The 16,619-nt window shown below is 39.9% G+C and overlaps 1 protein-coding gene across 1 annotated transcript in view; it reads right to left on the bottom strand.

The window, feature by feature from the left end:
• LOC127630115 (uncharacterized) overlaps positions 1-5,679 on the bottom strand; it is a 41,297-nt gene extending 35,618 nt beyond the window's left edge. The window contains exon 1 of the mRNA XM_052107552.1: positions 5,639-5,679. The gene's annotated coding sequence lies outside the window, so the exon portion shown is untranslated. The remainder of the gene's footprint in view (positions 1-5,638) is intronic.
• Between the last annotated feature and the right edge of the window lie 10,940 nt (positions 5,680-16,619).

The following is a 16,619-nucleotide window of genomic DNA, read 5'->3' as shown; positions in this document are numbered from 1 at the left end:
ATTTAGAAAGTTTGTTTGTAAATCTTATCTTTTAAAGATGTTTAGCAGAAGTTAATTAGATTGCAATGCTATCCAGATACAAATATCTAAAACATACATCTCTGAGATGAATGTGTGCTATCTGGGTCTTGGGCAACTATTTTCTATGGATACAAGTGGCATGAAAGTACAGCTCCTATCTACTTGAATAGGGAAAGACCGAAATCTCCAAACAATTATTCAAGATTACAATTAAATAAGACCAAATCAGCAGTAAAATCTGCCAAAAATGGTATCATAAATTGTGCTTCTTTAAATCAGACCATGCTAAAAAACGAAATTTTCCTGGTGGTCTAGTTAATACATATGCACGTGTTCTGTAGTTGATTGACAGGTGATGTAAAGGTTATTGGCTCTTTTACCTGTAAAGCGGGACTTCCATTTCTACATCTGCAATAACGTCTTGGTTACTGTTGTAACCTCCATTCCCTGATGGAGGGAACTAGATGTTGTGTTGATGTAGAGACACTAGGGGTTGCTCTTGGGAGCCCAAAACACCACTGATCTGTGAGAAAATGCCAGTGGGAATTGGCAAGTGGAATTAGCATGCCACTCTCCCAGACATATGGGACCACACTGAGTGCCATACACATGGTTTAATCAATCACATGAGCTTACAAGCCACACGTGGAAAAGGCACTGTGGTAGGTCCTACACGGAGGGGAGGAGCTCTACAAATACGACCGGTGGCAAAGGGAGCTCTTCCCAAGGGAGACAGGATCTACCAGCAGGGAAACCGTACTGCGGAAAATACAGCATGGGGGTTACCACAGTAACCAGCACATGTGGAGCACCTATTCCAGTACAGGGCATCCTAGCACATGTACTGGGCCTGGCTGTGAATTCCTCCGCCGAATTTGCCAGCCACAGGACTAGGGAGGAAGGACATCCAGGGTCCACCTTCCCGTGAACTCGCATTCGGGAAAAAAGTGTATTTCTTCCCTTCCTGGAGGGGAAAGGCGTTGTACACAAGCAGTACACCTGGCCAGCTGCCCCGCATACTTACCTGTTCGTACCTGACAACACACAGGACGAAACCGGCTCAACATAGATATTATAAAATCTGTGTAATGCCATTGGCTAGTGCCCAAGAGGACACCACAGTCCTCATGGAGTATGCTCATAATCCTAAAGGGGCATGTACGCCCTGGGCACGGTATGCCAACATGATGGTATCCACGATTCAGTGGGCAAGCGTCTGTATGGAGACAGTGTTCCCTTTCCGCTGTCCACCAAAGCAGACAAAGGGCTGCTCAGAGCATCTAAAGCACGTCTGGTAAGCACGTACCAGACACAGCAATGATAAAGCTATTCACATTTTTGTATAGTCGCCTGAATATGTTTTTAGTCAATCTTTTGATTATGCACCTTATGAAAATGTATGTCTATGAACCAGGTATTCAGAACCCATTATATACATTGCACAAGTGACCATCTCACTTACAAGTAATTTAATTGGTGTTAAAGACAAGGTTGGTGGACATCAGGTCCTCCGGAAGGTCCCATCTGCAATGTATTCAATTGCATCCAATCCACATTATTGTGGTCAGTCCTGTTTTATGCTTGTTATACATAATTTTGAATTAAGTTGTGTTTATTTTTCATTTTTATGCCCTGAGTTTATTTAAATGAAATGTCCATAAACCCAGTTTTTGGTGACCATTATATACATTGCACATGTTATCTTCCTGTGTTTTGGGATGAAGTGGAATAATATACTTGGTAAGTGGACACATACTCTGTTTATTGACAGCCCCGCCCACTGCTGTACACACCCCGGTGTCTGGGACCACTGAGGCATAAAAGTCATAATATACTTGGTAAGTGGAGAAATACTCTGTTTATGGACACCCCCCCCCACCCCCCACCAACTTCGGGACACACATAGGTGGAGATAGGGCGCGAGTTGTTACATGTGATGCAAGTATAAGCTGCCTTGGCAGTTTATATATGCTACCGTCGCCATGCTGCCCACCCGGATCAACACCCTGGATCAGCAGCAAAAGTCTCCGCAGGGCCAGCAATACCTCCAGGAACTTGAGGCAGTTGATATGCCAACACATATGCGGTCCTGTCCAGAAGCCAGCGGCTGTGTGCCCATTGCACACGGTGCCCCAGCCTAGCTTGGATGCATCTTTTGTAACCACACCTGGATACTTGCTTTAAGGGGACACCTGCCCGCAGAAATGCAAGGTATGTCCAAGGGCTGAAGAAGTGGTGGCAGATCGGCATGATGGCCACGCGATGTGTGCCGCGATGTGTGCCGCGGCACCATTCCCATCTCTGGACTCGAGTCTGAAGCTAGTGCTAGTGCAGTCTCATATGCTTATACCCTTGGACGCCATATGCCCCAAGAGCCTCTGAAACTGTTTCAGTGGGACTGCCGTTCTAAGCCTTAACGACTTCAGGCAGTTCAGAACCAACTGTGCACGCTCATTAGGTGTGCTATCATAGAGACTCAGTCTAACTCGCTAGAATAGAATAAGCCAATTGTCGAGATAATTGAGGATTTGAATGCCCACTTCCCTTAATGTGGCAAGGGCTGCCTCCGTGACTTTTGTAAAGATGCGAGGTGACAGGGACAGGCTGAAGGGGAAGACCTTGTACTGCTACGCCCAACCCCCGAAGGTGAACTTCAGAAAGGTGAGGTAAAACCGAGACGTGGAAGTACGCATCCTTTAAGTCTACCGCTGTGAAATTTCTGATTGTATTTCTGCATCAGAATCTTGAACGAGAGTCTGTGCAAGGCCCAGTTCAGAACTTGCACAGGAGTCTGTGCAAGGCCCGGTTCAGAACTTGTAGGTCCAAGATTGGCCACAACCCACCGCTTTTCTTTGGCATTATTAAGTAAGGACTGTAGAACTCTTTCTTCATATTGGCTGGAGGGACAGGCTCTATCGTGTCCTTCTGCAGAAGGGTGAATAGCGAATCGCATGGTCCTGGCCAGCCATTGCGACGGTTTGGAGAGTGCTAGCCATGCCTCCAAGCTCCGGGCGAGGGGTACTAAGGGGACAATCGTGTCTAACATTCCTGTGGGTGGGGCGGAGCGGTGGGGTGGGGTGGAGCAGGAGACGCCACATCGAGGGGCCTCGCTTCCTGAGCTTGTGGTTGTGCTGAGCGGAACCATGAATCACTTACCTGTCTCTGCATACTCGCCATAGGTCCGGTCTGCAATGGGGGAGGAGGCAGATCATCCTCGTTACTCTTGACCGTGAGGCGGGGGACATCAGCTTCCTGCGGGGGGCTCTACGCCGGGGCCAAGCTGCAGGGGAATGCCCTCGGCGGTGAGCAGATGGGATGCGGGACCTTGAACCACATCGGGTCAGGATATGTTGGATGGCCTCATCTTCTTCTTCACCGCTGAGAACTGCTGGGCAAAATCCTCAATGGTGTCGCCAAATAGGCCGATCTGGGAGATGGGAGCATTAAGGAAGCAGACCTGTCGGTGTCCTTCTTCTCGATCAGATTCAACCATAGGTGGTGCTCCTGGACCACCAAGGTCGCCCAGAGGGCGAGATCGCGGGCGATTCCACCAGGTGGTGGCAACCAACTTATCCACATGAGGAATCTCTGTGTACTCTGTGTACTCTTTTCTGCAAGAATATATACTCTTTCAGCTGTTGAAGCGCTCAGGGGCGTACTCTGCATTGATTGCGCAGAGGGGGAGAAAGCCACTGAAATGCACTGTATATACAACAGCATGCGTTTCTCGTTTACGAGGTGAATGGAATGGCAGTGGAACTTGCTGCTCAACACCACTCGGCTCTAAAGAAAAATCTGAATGTATAGTTGTGAGCCATCTCCTTTTATACCCGTATGTCTTGGGGAGTGGCGTTCAAATTCCACTCTCCAATTCCCATTGGTCTTTTCTTAAAGATCAGAGGTGTTTGGGGCTTCCAAGAGCGACCCCTATTGTCACTACATCGACACAACGACGAGTGAGTGAAAGATAGGGAATGGGTATTCCATTTTCTCCCATTCACAAGTGCTCCGTCTCGTGCTAAATTATCTCTGGCTCTTATTAGATTGCAAATTGGGTAGTAACAGTTCTCGAGTCAACAGTAATGCTCCCTTCAAAATGCTCACTCACGGTGTCAATAAAACATGCACGCTCTCCAGGTGCTCTCAATATCTCATCAGTCAATCAGGCGCTATTCTGTGAGAATCCCAATTGGAATCAGATTAATATTGGTCACATTACCACTAATCACAGCAATTACATTTTAACCATAACAGCACCGCATCTTCTCACATTTGCTTAATAATGAATGATTTGTGTTGCAGCAAAACGCCAAAGACAGTAAAGAAATCATAGAGATTAATGATTTTTCACTCTAGCAGTTTTAGAACTGGTAATAGATATATTTATCTTATTGTTCAAAGTATATCTGCTGTGTGTGATGCTCTCATGTATTTTTTTCTGCTTACCTTTATGAGCTTTTGATATTGACAACAGAACTATTCATAACTGTTTCAAAACAAATAATGTTAGCAATTCACAATTAGTATAATTTTTGTAACTTTGTGTAAAGGTTAACATTAATTAATGCTTCAGGTATCGTGAACAAACAATGAACAATATATTTTTACAGCCTTTATTAATTATAATATTAGTTAATAAAATTACATTTTATTATAATTATTATAATTTTGTTTTAATCATGCAAACATCTGTTGCGAGATGTAAAATAATTTGACTATTGTGTATTGTGTATGCATATTACATTTTTACATTTTTATAAGCTACATTATGGTTTCTGTAAAAAAGGGTGAATGATTAATTGTCTGTATATGCTTTAGTTACATAGAGCATCTCACCATTTATCTGAATTGGAAGCTTTATAAGGTGCAAAACTGTAATGTAATAAACTTATCCAAGATGTAATGAATATTTGTCAGCTGTATTCGTAATACAGGAGCACTGAATGGACACTGATGCCAATAAAACACCCTTGTTGTTATAACTTCATTGAATGAAAAGTAATAATCTGCAAGATATGCTTATAAATAGCTATATTAGGATGTGTTTGAGCATGTATACACTAATGTTAGAATTACGTATCAATGACGTCAATGTTACATGATTTTGTAAGATAACTGCTGAATAGTTTTTTTTAACTGGTTCCTTGAAACAAACTGTCCAAAGAACCAGTTTGCGGAAATTAATCTGACTTCCGATCACTAACAGATGTAACACAGAATAAAGGTGGCTCTTATCGTTTTAAAAAGTGCTGTTATGACAGTGTTAGTGTAGATATTTCTCATAAATCTTCTTGTCTTTTTGGAAAATTATTATTGTTAACATCGATCCCTTTTATGCAACAATGAAATGGCTAGTGGAAAATGCTGTTTAAGAAATGCTGCACCCCTCATGTGAGGTGGATAAACAAGTAATTTTCCTCCTAAATCCATGATACTACTACAGGACAATAAAATATATAGACCTAAATGAACAGTTTAAAAGGGGGCTATGTTCCTTTGCTTAAAACTTTATTTTTCCATTGTATGGTAACATGGAATTGCCCAACAATATGAATTTGTAATGTTCTTTACAGTGTAAAAAAGTTCTATATTTCAGAAATGCAAAAGCAAGACTTACCTCAAGATGCTTCTGCAGGTAAGAAGTTCAATCTTTTTAAGCAGAGCGCAGTTTGGTTGTTGGCATATAGGTTGCATTCCACTGTGATATTGTTACCTTTGCCTAATTTGTTAGTAAAATGATCTCTTTATTTCCATAACATGAACGCATTGTGCTCATGGTTTTCTGTATCCTCCATCATCCTCTAGACTTGTGAGTCAGCAGATTAGTCATAGATAAAACAGGTTGCATCCTCTTTGTTTAAAAAATGGTTGCATTAGGGAAATAGCAGACACTGACTTGCCTAATTGGATGCAGTTACCTTTTATTCTCTTTTTTTTGTGATTCTTTATTTATTAAACATTTTGTGTTTTTAACTATTTACAACAAAGCCCAAGATCGCCCATAACTGTAAGACTAAATATAAATACATAGAATAGATAAATATGACAAGAAATTAAAATAAAATTGACCAAAACTTAGAAGGATCTCAAAAACTTCTTGATAAATTCTCAATAAGGTCCAACCAAAATTGTATTGTCTTTCTATTGGCTCCGAGCACTTTAGCTGTGGTACATTCCAGATGGGCAATGTCCAGTAGATATGACATCCAGATAGACATAGCTGGGGTAGTTGGTTCAAACCACAGTTTTAAGATAACCTTTTTAGCAGCAGTAAGGACAACGGACAGAATCCTCCTTTGATTGACAGACAGTGACAGCGAAGAATCATCCAGCTGAAGAAAAATCAGAGGGTCCTTTTGGATCGGAATCTTTAGAAGATCTGTTAGTAAGTCCTGGACTGAGGACCAAACTGACACAATTTGAGAACAGTCCCAGAACATATACGTACCTAAATTTTCACTATTACACAAGTGACAAAAAGGATCCGATTTTCTTTTCATTTTGTATAGTAAACAGGGTGTGGCATATGCCTTATAAATTAACTTATAATGTATCATTTGGTGAGCTGGATTTTTTGAGGTAGCAAAACAATTCCCCCAGACAGTGTCCCAATCGATCACAGTGTTAAGTTGACTCTCCCAGAAGTCCTCAGTCGGAATGTTCGAGTACTGTCGTACCACAAGCGATTTATAAATTATACTAACAATACCCTTAGAAGCCATACTGGAATCTATCCAGTCTATCATAGGATGAGAATATATTTTATTTGACCAGGGTACTCCATATGCTTTTAGCGCAGATCTCAATCTTAGATACAGAAAGAATGAAAATCCTGGAAGAGAGAATTCATCCTTTAAAATCTGAAAGGACTTAAGTCCATAATCACTGTACAAGTCATTCAGGGTATAAACCCCACAATTAACCCAGCATTTGGAAACAAAGGGTTTATTACCCGTACAGAGATTACTATTATGCCAAATGGGGGTAGAGTCACAGTAGGAATCTGAAGCTCCCATGATCTTTTCTGCCACTCTCCATGTTTTGATAGAATGGCATATAATTGGACCAAACTTTTCCAGAGCTTTCTTAGGTATACCAGTAAAGGGTAAATCCTGTAGACGCAATGAGTAAATAATATTAGTCTCTAAGGCCTGCCATGGCACAGGGGAGTCAACATCCATCCATGTCCTAAGTGGTCTCATTTGGTATGCTAAATAATAGGACCAAAAATCCGGTAGCGATAAGCCTCCATGAGGTTTTAGCCTGTGCATCGATTTGAGTCGAATTCTAGGCCGTTTATAATTCCATAAAAAATTTGTTACTGCTGTACGAAGCTCTTTAAAATAACCAGTGGGTGGTGCCAGAGGTAAAGTTGAAAATAAAAAGCTCAGCCTCGGAAGTGTATTCATCTTAATAGTTGCCATCCTACCATGAAGAGCCAAGCAGAGTGGAGACCAACACAGAAGATTGCTTGAAATCTTATCCAGAAGAGACTGGTAGTTCCACTTAGAAATGCGAGATAGTGAACAAAAAACTCTAATCCCAAAATAATTAAACTGGTCGCTGACTGGAACCATAGTGGGTAAGGCCTGAATCTCTGATTTAGCTGCTAAGTTAAGGGGTAAAAGTATGGATTTGCTCTAGTTAATTTTATAACCGGACAGTTTACCAAATGTATCAAACAATTTTAAGCATTCTTTAACCGAATCTGTGACATTTGATAGATACAACAGAATGTCGTCAGCATAGAGTGAAATCTTATGAGACGTATTCATACAGCTTATAGGGACTATTGCAGAGCATTGTCTAATTGCTTGGGCCAAAGGCTCTAATGATAAATTAAAAAGCAAAGGTGACAGGAGACATCTTGGCGAGTGCCCCTGCCAAGACGAAAGGAAGGAGAAATATGAGAGCCAGTAAGAACTCTGGCTGAACAATCAAAATAGATAGTTTTGACAGCTTGCACGAAAAAAGAACCAAACCCGAAACGCTCCAGGACAGACCACAAAAAATTCCACTCAATTCTGTCGAATGCTTTCTCTGCATCCAGAGAAAGGACTGCAGAGGAAGCTGTATAGGTGTCTGCTAGTTGAATAATATGAAGAAGCCTACGTATATTGTCCGCAGCAAATCTTCCCTTAAAAAACCTGACTGATCATACTTGATCAAGTCTCCAACACACCGATCCAATCTTAAGGCCAAGACTTTTGCTAACAGCTTTGAATCTGTGGATAGAAGGCTAATTGGCCTATAGCTAGAGCACTCAAGTGAATCCTTCCCTTTCTTCAAAAGCAAAGTTATTAAAGCTGTGTTTTGGTCCCTGTGCAGAGCCCCTTTTTCTAAAGCAGAATTAAAAGAGTTAAGTATCAAGGGAGCCACTATGTCCCATAATGCCTTCAATAGCTCCGGGGGAATCCCATCTAACCCAGGGGCTTTATTACTGCTCATGGAGTCCAGGGCAGACTTCAATTCTTCAATTGTCAAAGGGCTGTCCAATATATCGCGCTGAGAATCATTTAATTTGGGAAGATCTAAATGTTTAAGGAATAAATCAAAATTTGTTGGGTCAGTGCTGGATTCTGACGTGTATAAATGTTTATAATAGGATTCAAATATTCTATTTACATCCTTAGGTTGAGTATACACTGAACCCTCATGCCTAATAGCGGATATGCTGGCCTTAGATTCACTGTCCTTCAACCTCAAAGCCAAAAGCTTAGACGGACGTTCTCCATTGAAATAATAGGACTGTCTAGAACGGTGTATGAGAAATTCAGCTCTGTGCAAATATATTGATTTTAATTCTGATTTAAGGACGTTAACTTCTTTGGCTTTGGTCTCACAAAATGTACCTTTTAGTTCTTTCTCTAGTAGATCAATTTGTTTTTCTAATTCAATTTTACGACTCTCTCTACGCTTTTTACTGAACGATGAATAACTTATACATTTACCCCTAATAAAACATTTAGTGGTTTCCCACAAGACTTGGGGGTTAGAAGCGGAATCCCTGTTATTCTGCAAAAACTCCTTCAAAGAGTTGCGTAATTCAGCCACAAATGTACAGTCCTTTAACAAGGAAGTATTAAATCTCCAGCGATTGTGCCTGGAGCCCAATGATACAGGAGTTAAAGTAGAAATTATTGGGGAATGATCAGATAAAAGAAGTGGCAGAATATCCACTTTACTAATATAGGGAATTAGAGAGGGAGATTCCCTGGAACCATCATTTTGTAAACGCCAAACATCACATATGTTAGAATGTCGCAAAAATGAATTAAAACAACCAGAAATCCTTGAATCAGCTTTAGAAGCATGAGATCTATCTAGCTGAGGATCCAACACAGCATTAAAATCGCCCCCTAACACCACGAGGCAGTCCTCCAAACTCACAACTAAACATAGTAATTCTTGAAAAAATAATGGATCACCCTCGTTAGGTGCATAAACAGACACAAAAGCGTATTTAGTATTATTTAGAGAACCAACAACATAGGTAATTCGGCCTTCTTTATCCCCACCAGAACGTATAACAGAAAAATTTGTAGAACGCCTAGACAATATCAGCACCCCTTTAGATTTATTAATGGCCGAAGAGGAGGAAATCATTTTAAAATATCTATTTTGAAAGCGATGCACGTCAGCTGACTTTAAATGAGACTCTTGTATAAGGGCAAAAGAAACCTTTTTACATCTTAGATAATCTAAGCATTTGGTCCGCTTGATGGGGCTATTTAACCCATTAACGTTCCATGACAATATATGTATAGCCATAATTTAAAGAGTAATAGCTATGCAGACCAAACAGAACAAGGCGGGAGAACCAAAAAATTCTCCCCAAGAAAGATAGTGGGCAGCAATCAGAAAAATATGCAATACACACCTGAATGCATATAAATACTACGCATATAAATGTATGCATAAAACAAATTAAACTTACGTGGGCGGACTTGGGCATGGAACAGAAAAACAAAAACAAGAACAGTAAAAGAACGGGCAGCAAGCAAAGAGTTAAACACACTCTTCTACCTGCCCTTAACGTAACAGTCTTTGGATACGCGGCCAACTAGCCGTCCGTCGACACCTGACCCGGTCATTTTCCGGATGAACGAAAAGAAAAATCAATCCGTCTCAGTAAGGTCCTCCATGGGAACTGCCGATTCATGCTCCTTCTCTTCGGATTCTTGTGACACGACCGCCTCTGCTCCCTTCCGGGAAGATTTTGCGATGGGATTCATATTGAGGACGAACTTTTCAACCTCCGCCGGTGTCTCAAGCAGTGAAATCTTCCCTCGGTGAGTAACTTTAACTACCGCGGGATAGAGCAAAAAAGACGTAATTCCTGACTGAGTTAGCTTCTTCCTCGCCAATGCCATCGCTCTCCTCTTAGATGCAGTGTGAGTGCTGTAGTCTGGGAAGAAAAGCAGTGGAGATCCATTATGAAGAATTTGTCCAGCAGCACGGGCTCCATTCAGGATCGCATTCCGATCTTGATACCGCAGCATCTTAAAAATGAACGTACGAGGGGTAGATTTCGCGCGCTCACCGCTGTATATACGGTGCGCTCTTTCAACCTCCAGCACTTTGCCTACAAGAGAGGGTATCCATTTAGGAAGATTATTCTGTATAAATCGCAGAGGATCATCTCCCTCTACACCCTCTTTTAGTCCCACTAGACGGACATTGGACTGACGGCTTTTGTCTTCGATTCTTGCCAACTTTTCCTGAAGGGAGTCCACTGCTAGCTTCACTTCCACGGTGTCTTTCTTTGCGTTGCGAAGAGCTGCCTGCATGTTGTCAAAATTATTTCTTATCAGTCGAACATCCTCTTCCAGGACTCCAAGTCTATCCGCGATTGGGGTGAATTCTTCCTTAAACATTTCCCTGACAAAGCTAAGGTGCATCTTTAACTCATCAGCAACAATGGCGCGAAGTTCCCCCTCAGGAACACAATTAGGATCTTTAACTCGTTTTTTCTCCGGGGAAGCCATTGCTAATTGACGTTTTGCCATCTTCATTTGTTGCACCGTTATCAAAGCAGCCAAGACTGACCAAGCGTTGATAATTTACTGAGAACAGATAGATTAAGGATACCGAGTCAGGGAGCAGTCAAACTACACAGCCATTGCTACCGGAGGGTCACGTGATCCACCTTTTATTCCTTTGACGCTGCATCATTATCTGATGCTATGGGAACTCCTCCCAGGAGTGACAATTTGAAATCCGTATAGAATCACTTCAATCTCCATACCTTATGTTTGCCTCATCCCAGGCATTTAAACTGGAGCTCACAGGTGTTCTCAATATAATTATTTAATTATAAAAATGTTATACACAATTTACAATCATATTTAATTAAACTACACAATGATCACTCTAAGACTTTATAGATATTACAGTTTCTTTTTTTGAATGCATGATTTTCTGTAAAGCTGCTTTGAAACTATGTGTGTTGTGAAAATAAAAATTACTTGACTTGAATATATTTACTCATATTTTGTATTTAAATTACTTATTGTCATGACATCTCTTCCTTTTGTCTCCAAACTTGCATGATTTGTGTCATCATATTTATTACAGTATTCTAATCTCACTGACCACTTTATGAGGTACACCTGTACACCTACATATTCATGTGATTATCTTATCGTGTGGGCACAGTGTAATGCATAAAACTGTGCATATACATATCAGTAACTTCATTTAATTTTCACATCAACCATAAGAATGGGAAATTTTTGGTGCCAGACAAGCTAGTATTTCTGTAACTGCTGATCTCCTGTGATTTTCTCACACAACATTCTCTAGAGTTTACTTAGAATGGGGCCAAAAACAACAACAAAAAAAAAAATCCAGTGGTAGTTCTACCAGAAAGATTCAGAAGAAATGAGAATAATCATAATATGGGATAAAATATTTTTGTTTGGCATAAGCCCCATCCAATAGTTATTTAGCTCAGAATGAACTAATCTGTAAAGATTAGATCTTCACGTTCTTGAACCATCAGATCGTGCCGGAAGACAATGACGGCAGGGGAGATGAACTTACCCCTAAAACAGGATGAGACCTAAACTGGTGGTGAAGGGGTGGATGGGGAGTGAAAACAATGTGCATGACAAGTGATAACCGACAGCTGCAGAGCTATAAAGATGATACTGGATTATGATTGGATGAAGATGCCTGAATTGAATGAATGTTATGCTACTATGAGGAATTTACCCCAAAATACATTTTAGGCCTAATTCAAATTAATCTCCAAAAGTAAAAAAAAAAACAAACAAACAAAAAAAAAACACTCAGAACTAAAAACCATGTCTTCAGAAGGTGAATCTAACCTGAACAAAAGAAAACAAATTATGAAACATAACACAGGATATGACTTAATACACGTGAACCCACAAAAGTGTGCATACTTCTTCTAGTGAAGCATAGACTAGCTTGTGTGAACTTATGGCCCTAGTGAAAAAAATAGCATTAATGTGAAGAAATTAGTAAAGAAGTGCCTGACACTTGTGTGCACCCCTTGATAAAGTCAGATTCCAGCACACTCCTTGTGAAGGATAGTTTTTTTTTTTTTTTAGAAGGGGGGTATTGTTTGTGCAATATCCTTAAAAAGATAAACAATGCTTAGGAAGTTTTAATAAGCCCTGAATAGCTTTGAAATGGTTATTAGATATATTAAGCAAAAAGAAAAAAAAAAAAAAAAAAAAAGCCAGGTCATAAACATAATAGATAAATGCCCAACTTAAGAATATTAAAACTACATTTCAGTTTGTGCCCATAGAAGCTGAGGGTCAAACTTTGTTGAACTACCAGTACCAAACACAATGACAAATTCTCTAAAAGATTAATTTAAAGCTGGTGTCAAAAGTATAACAACCACTCCACTAATCAAACTAAATCGAAAAAATACTATTAAATCATTATTTGAAATAAAATCTTTCAAAAGGCCAATTAGCCATGAACTCCAATGGCATGTATTATAAACCATTCGATAGTTAAATGAAATTACTAGGGTTACACACTGAAAAGGCCTGGCACTAACACTACTTACCTGAAAAAATAAAACACTCTAAATGACATAAAATGGTGTTCCAGATGAAGGGGGACAAGGGATTATCAGGCAATTGACAATTTAAAAATATAATCTAAAATATGCCAACAATAAAATCAAAACATAAAAATGATTGAATAAGGTTACGTATAGAAAGATGCCTTTAAATGGGGTTCAAGACTATTTGAATCTTTACCATGACTGAAAGTCAAGGGACATGCTTATCACCATATTAGATCATGACCCAGGCATACTGTTTGGTTATATGTATTTAGTAATATTGATGTGTAATAGCCTACCAATAGGTGTCAGAAGATACACAGCAACATATGATACTTCCCCTTTCAGAGAACAGCAACATAGACATGTTAAGTAAATCAAGAAAATCGTTGTGATTTAACGTGCGTTAGGAGCAACAAGAAGAACACCTTTGTAAACATATGAGCAATGTGAACGAGGCAAGTGACATGCCGCCATGCTGGAAAAACACACACACTTTGACATATCAAACATAAAGCCTGGCGCACACCGAGCTCTCTTGAAATGAAACATTGCCGCTTGAAAAACTATACTGTTCCAGTATGTATGATGAAGAGAGAATTGAGATGATTGATAGCAAAAACGTAACCCCATTGAGCACCATGTATCTGACAATAGTTCCCCCAAGAGAAGAATAAAAATAGGACTTAAGTATCTTGCTGATGAGACCAGCAAGATACTCAGGAGAGTGAACACTGAGGTAAGTTGAGGTAAACCAGCAATGCATAATCTAAAAAATTAAGTGATTGTTTGCTTGAAAAGCAAGGGCATAGTATGAATTATGATTGTGTGTTTTGATCACATGTTGCTGGGTTATAAATAAGATGCTGGATTATGATTGGATGAATGGTGTTGGCTACTATGAGTCTTCCTGACAGAACTACAACTACACTTCCATTTCTGCAAACGGAAATGCCTAGCTAATGAGACAGATCAACAGACTGAATCGAGCTGACAGAGAGGCTACAGTAACTCAGCTAGCTCCTCTGTACAATTGTAGTGAGCTGAGTAGCATCTCAGAATGCACAACATGTCAAACCTTGAGGCAAATGGGCTACAACAGCAGAATGCCATGTCGGGTTCCACTTCTGTCAGCCAAGAACAGAAAGCTGAGGCTGCAGTGGCTTTGCTGACAGAATTGGATCCAGACGTTGACGAGTTGTAGCCCATTCACCTCAAGGTTTGACGTTTTGTGCATTCTGATATGCTATTCTGCTCACTACAATTGTACAGAGTGGTTATCTGAGTTACCATAGCCTTTCTGTCAGCTTGAACCAGTCTGGCTCAGTCTGAACTCCGTTGACCTCTCTCATCAACAAGGTGTTTTTGTCCACAGAACTGCCACTCACTGGATGTTTTTTGTTTTTTAGCATCATTCTGAGTAAACTCTAGAGACTGCTGTGCGTGAAAATCCCAGGAGATCAGCAGTTACAGAAATACTCAAACCAGCCCGTCTGGCACAAAAATTATGCCACAGAGATCACATTTTCTTCCCAGTTCTGATGGTTGATGTGAAAATTAACTGAAGCTCCTGAACATATCTGCATGATTTTATGCACTGCACTGAAAATTGGCTGATTAGATAATCACATGAAGAAGTAGATGTACAGGTGTACCTATAAAGTGGTCGGTAGGTGTATATAAATTACTGTGAAGTATGCTACAGTAATAACACAAAATATTAAAATGTACGCATGTGCATTAAAACATCCACTACGTCACTTAAGTCCATCATGGTACAGTCTGCAACTTGGAGTACTTGCTTTGATGTACTTTTTCAACATGAAGTTACACACTGGCGAAACAAGTTTTATTGTATACAGGCAGAGGTGGGTAGTAACTTGTTTTATTTACTTGAGTAACTTTTTGGGGGAAAATTTACTTTTAGAGTAGGTTTAAAAGTGGGTACTGTTTACTCTCACTCAAGTAAATTTCTAATAAATGTTTTTTACTTTTACTTCTTTACAATGTGTGGCGTTACTGTCATTACATTACTGGGTTTCATTTGAATTCATGTGTAATTTATTGAGAGATTATTGAATGTGAATTTTACGAGAGAGGAAGTTCACAGCTGCGCGTGATGAGACGCTCCCACTTGAGTCATCAGTGCAGCAGCATCACAGTGAAACACTTTCTTCGCATTCCCTTCAAATAACACCAAGACAAGCTGATATTTCAAGATTAAAGTCACAGCTCCAACTTCAGGCAGCACGCTGAGGTAAGTTTTGTCTCTAATTCTAACGCGGCTTTTCTGTGTAATGGGATGGTCATTTTCAGGGTGATAATGTAACTGGGCTCTTATGACATCAGTTTTTAAGTGTACATTTTTAAATCAGTGCAGCAATATTTGTCCTGCAAGTCATAAACAGTATTCATTTACTCCACGCCCTCGCAGAGGTACTGTAAACTATCGCAAATACTTCAGGTGGATTTACTGTATAAATCCATGTAAACATCCAAGTTGAGTGTAAATCATTGCAATTTGCGTGATCGAGAACTGGAGTGCGAACAGACACACAGCGAGGTGCGAGGGGCACGCACATGTGAGATGTGCGGGCATGAGTCAATCGTGGCGACGAGAGTGGCTGTGTCCGCAATCGTTCACTCATTCATTATTTCCTATATAGTGAATGGCATTTAGTGCACTATATCTCAGCAGTAAGTGAACGAAATTAATGAATTTGTACGAGTGTCGGAGCTCTGGGTCTGGTGCAGAAACATCACATATGAAATTTTTAAATACTTGGTCCTTACTTGTTATTCTTATTAAATAATATATTAATACAATGAATCTTCATTCTGTTTGTCATTTTTAATATATACTGTGTGTTAATATAAAGAGTAAACACATTTGATCAATAAAGAGTACATTTTAAAATGTATCTGCATGTTTTCTCTCTATATATGCTATTATATTATTTTAATCAAGTAATGATTTGCAAAATGTAATTTACTACATTCAGAATGAAATAAAACATTGCAGGAGTGAAGGAAGCAGTAAACTCCTAGCTCGTATGTCTTTCCCATGGTGGATTGTGGGAAATTAACCATCATCGAGTGTACTTGAAATGTACACTTGAAATTAGAGTGCATTGTGGGTAAGAATGAGTGAACAAAAGTAGGGAACGAGTGGCTCACTCAGAATTCAGACACTCCTACAAAATAGCGGACACTCGAAATAGTGCACTATATAGTGGATAGGGGTAGTTTCAGACACGATCAGGGATGGTGCCCTACGTAGGTTGTGTACTCTGCATTTACGACACTGAAAACTGTAACTACACTGAAAAAAGAATCCACACAGGACTTTAAAAGCTATGAAATAGTGAAAGAAGGCATTATATTTCAGAATTATATATAATGTCCTTGTGGGAAATGTACACCTTTTTACTGTAATAATTACTAGAAATGTTTCCAAACCTCTCTTCTTATTGACAAATTCATCCAGATCTGACAAGAGCCATTAAAGGGTTAGTTCACCTAAAAAACAAAATTCTCATTATTTCTC

The sequence above is a fragment of the Xyrauchen texanus genome, chromosome 36, assembly GCF_025860055.1.
Source record: "Xyrauchen texanus isolate HMW12.3.18 chromosome 36, RBS_HiC_50CHRs, whole genome shotgun sequence".
In the NCBI taxonomy this organism is placed as follows: Eukaryota; Metazoa; Chordata; class Actinopteri; order Cypriniformes; family Catostomidae; genus Xyrauchen; species Xyrauchen texanus.
Note: the sequence above shows the minus strand (reverse complement) of the source record. Positions and strands in the feature narration are given on the sequence as shown.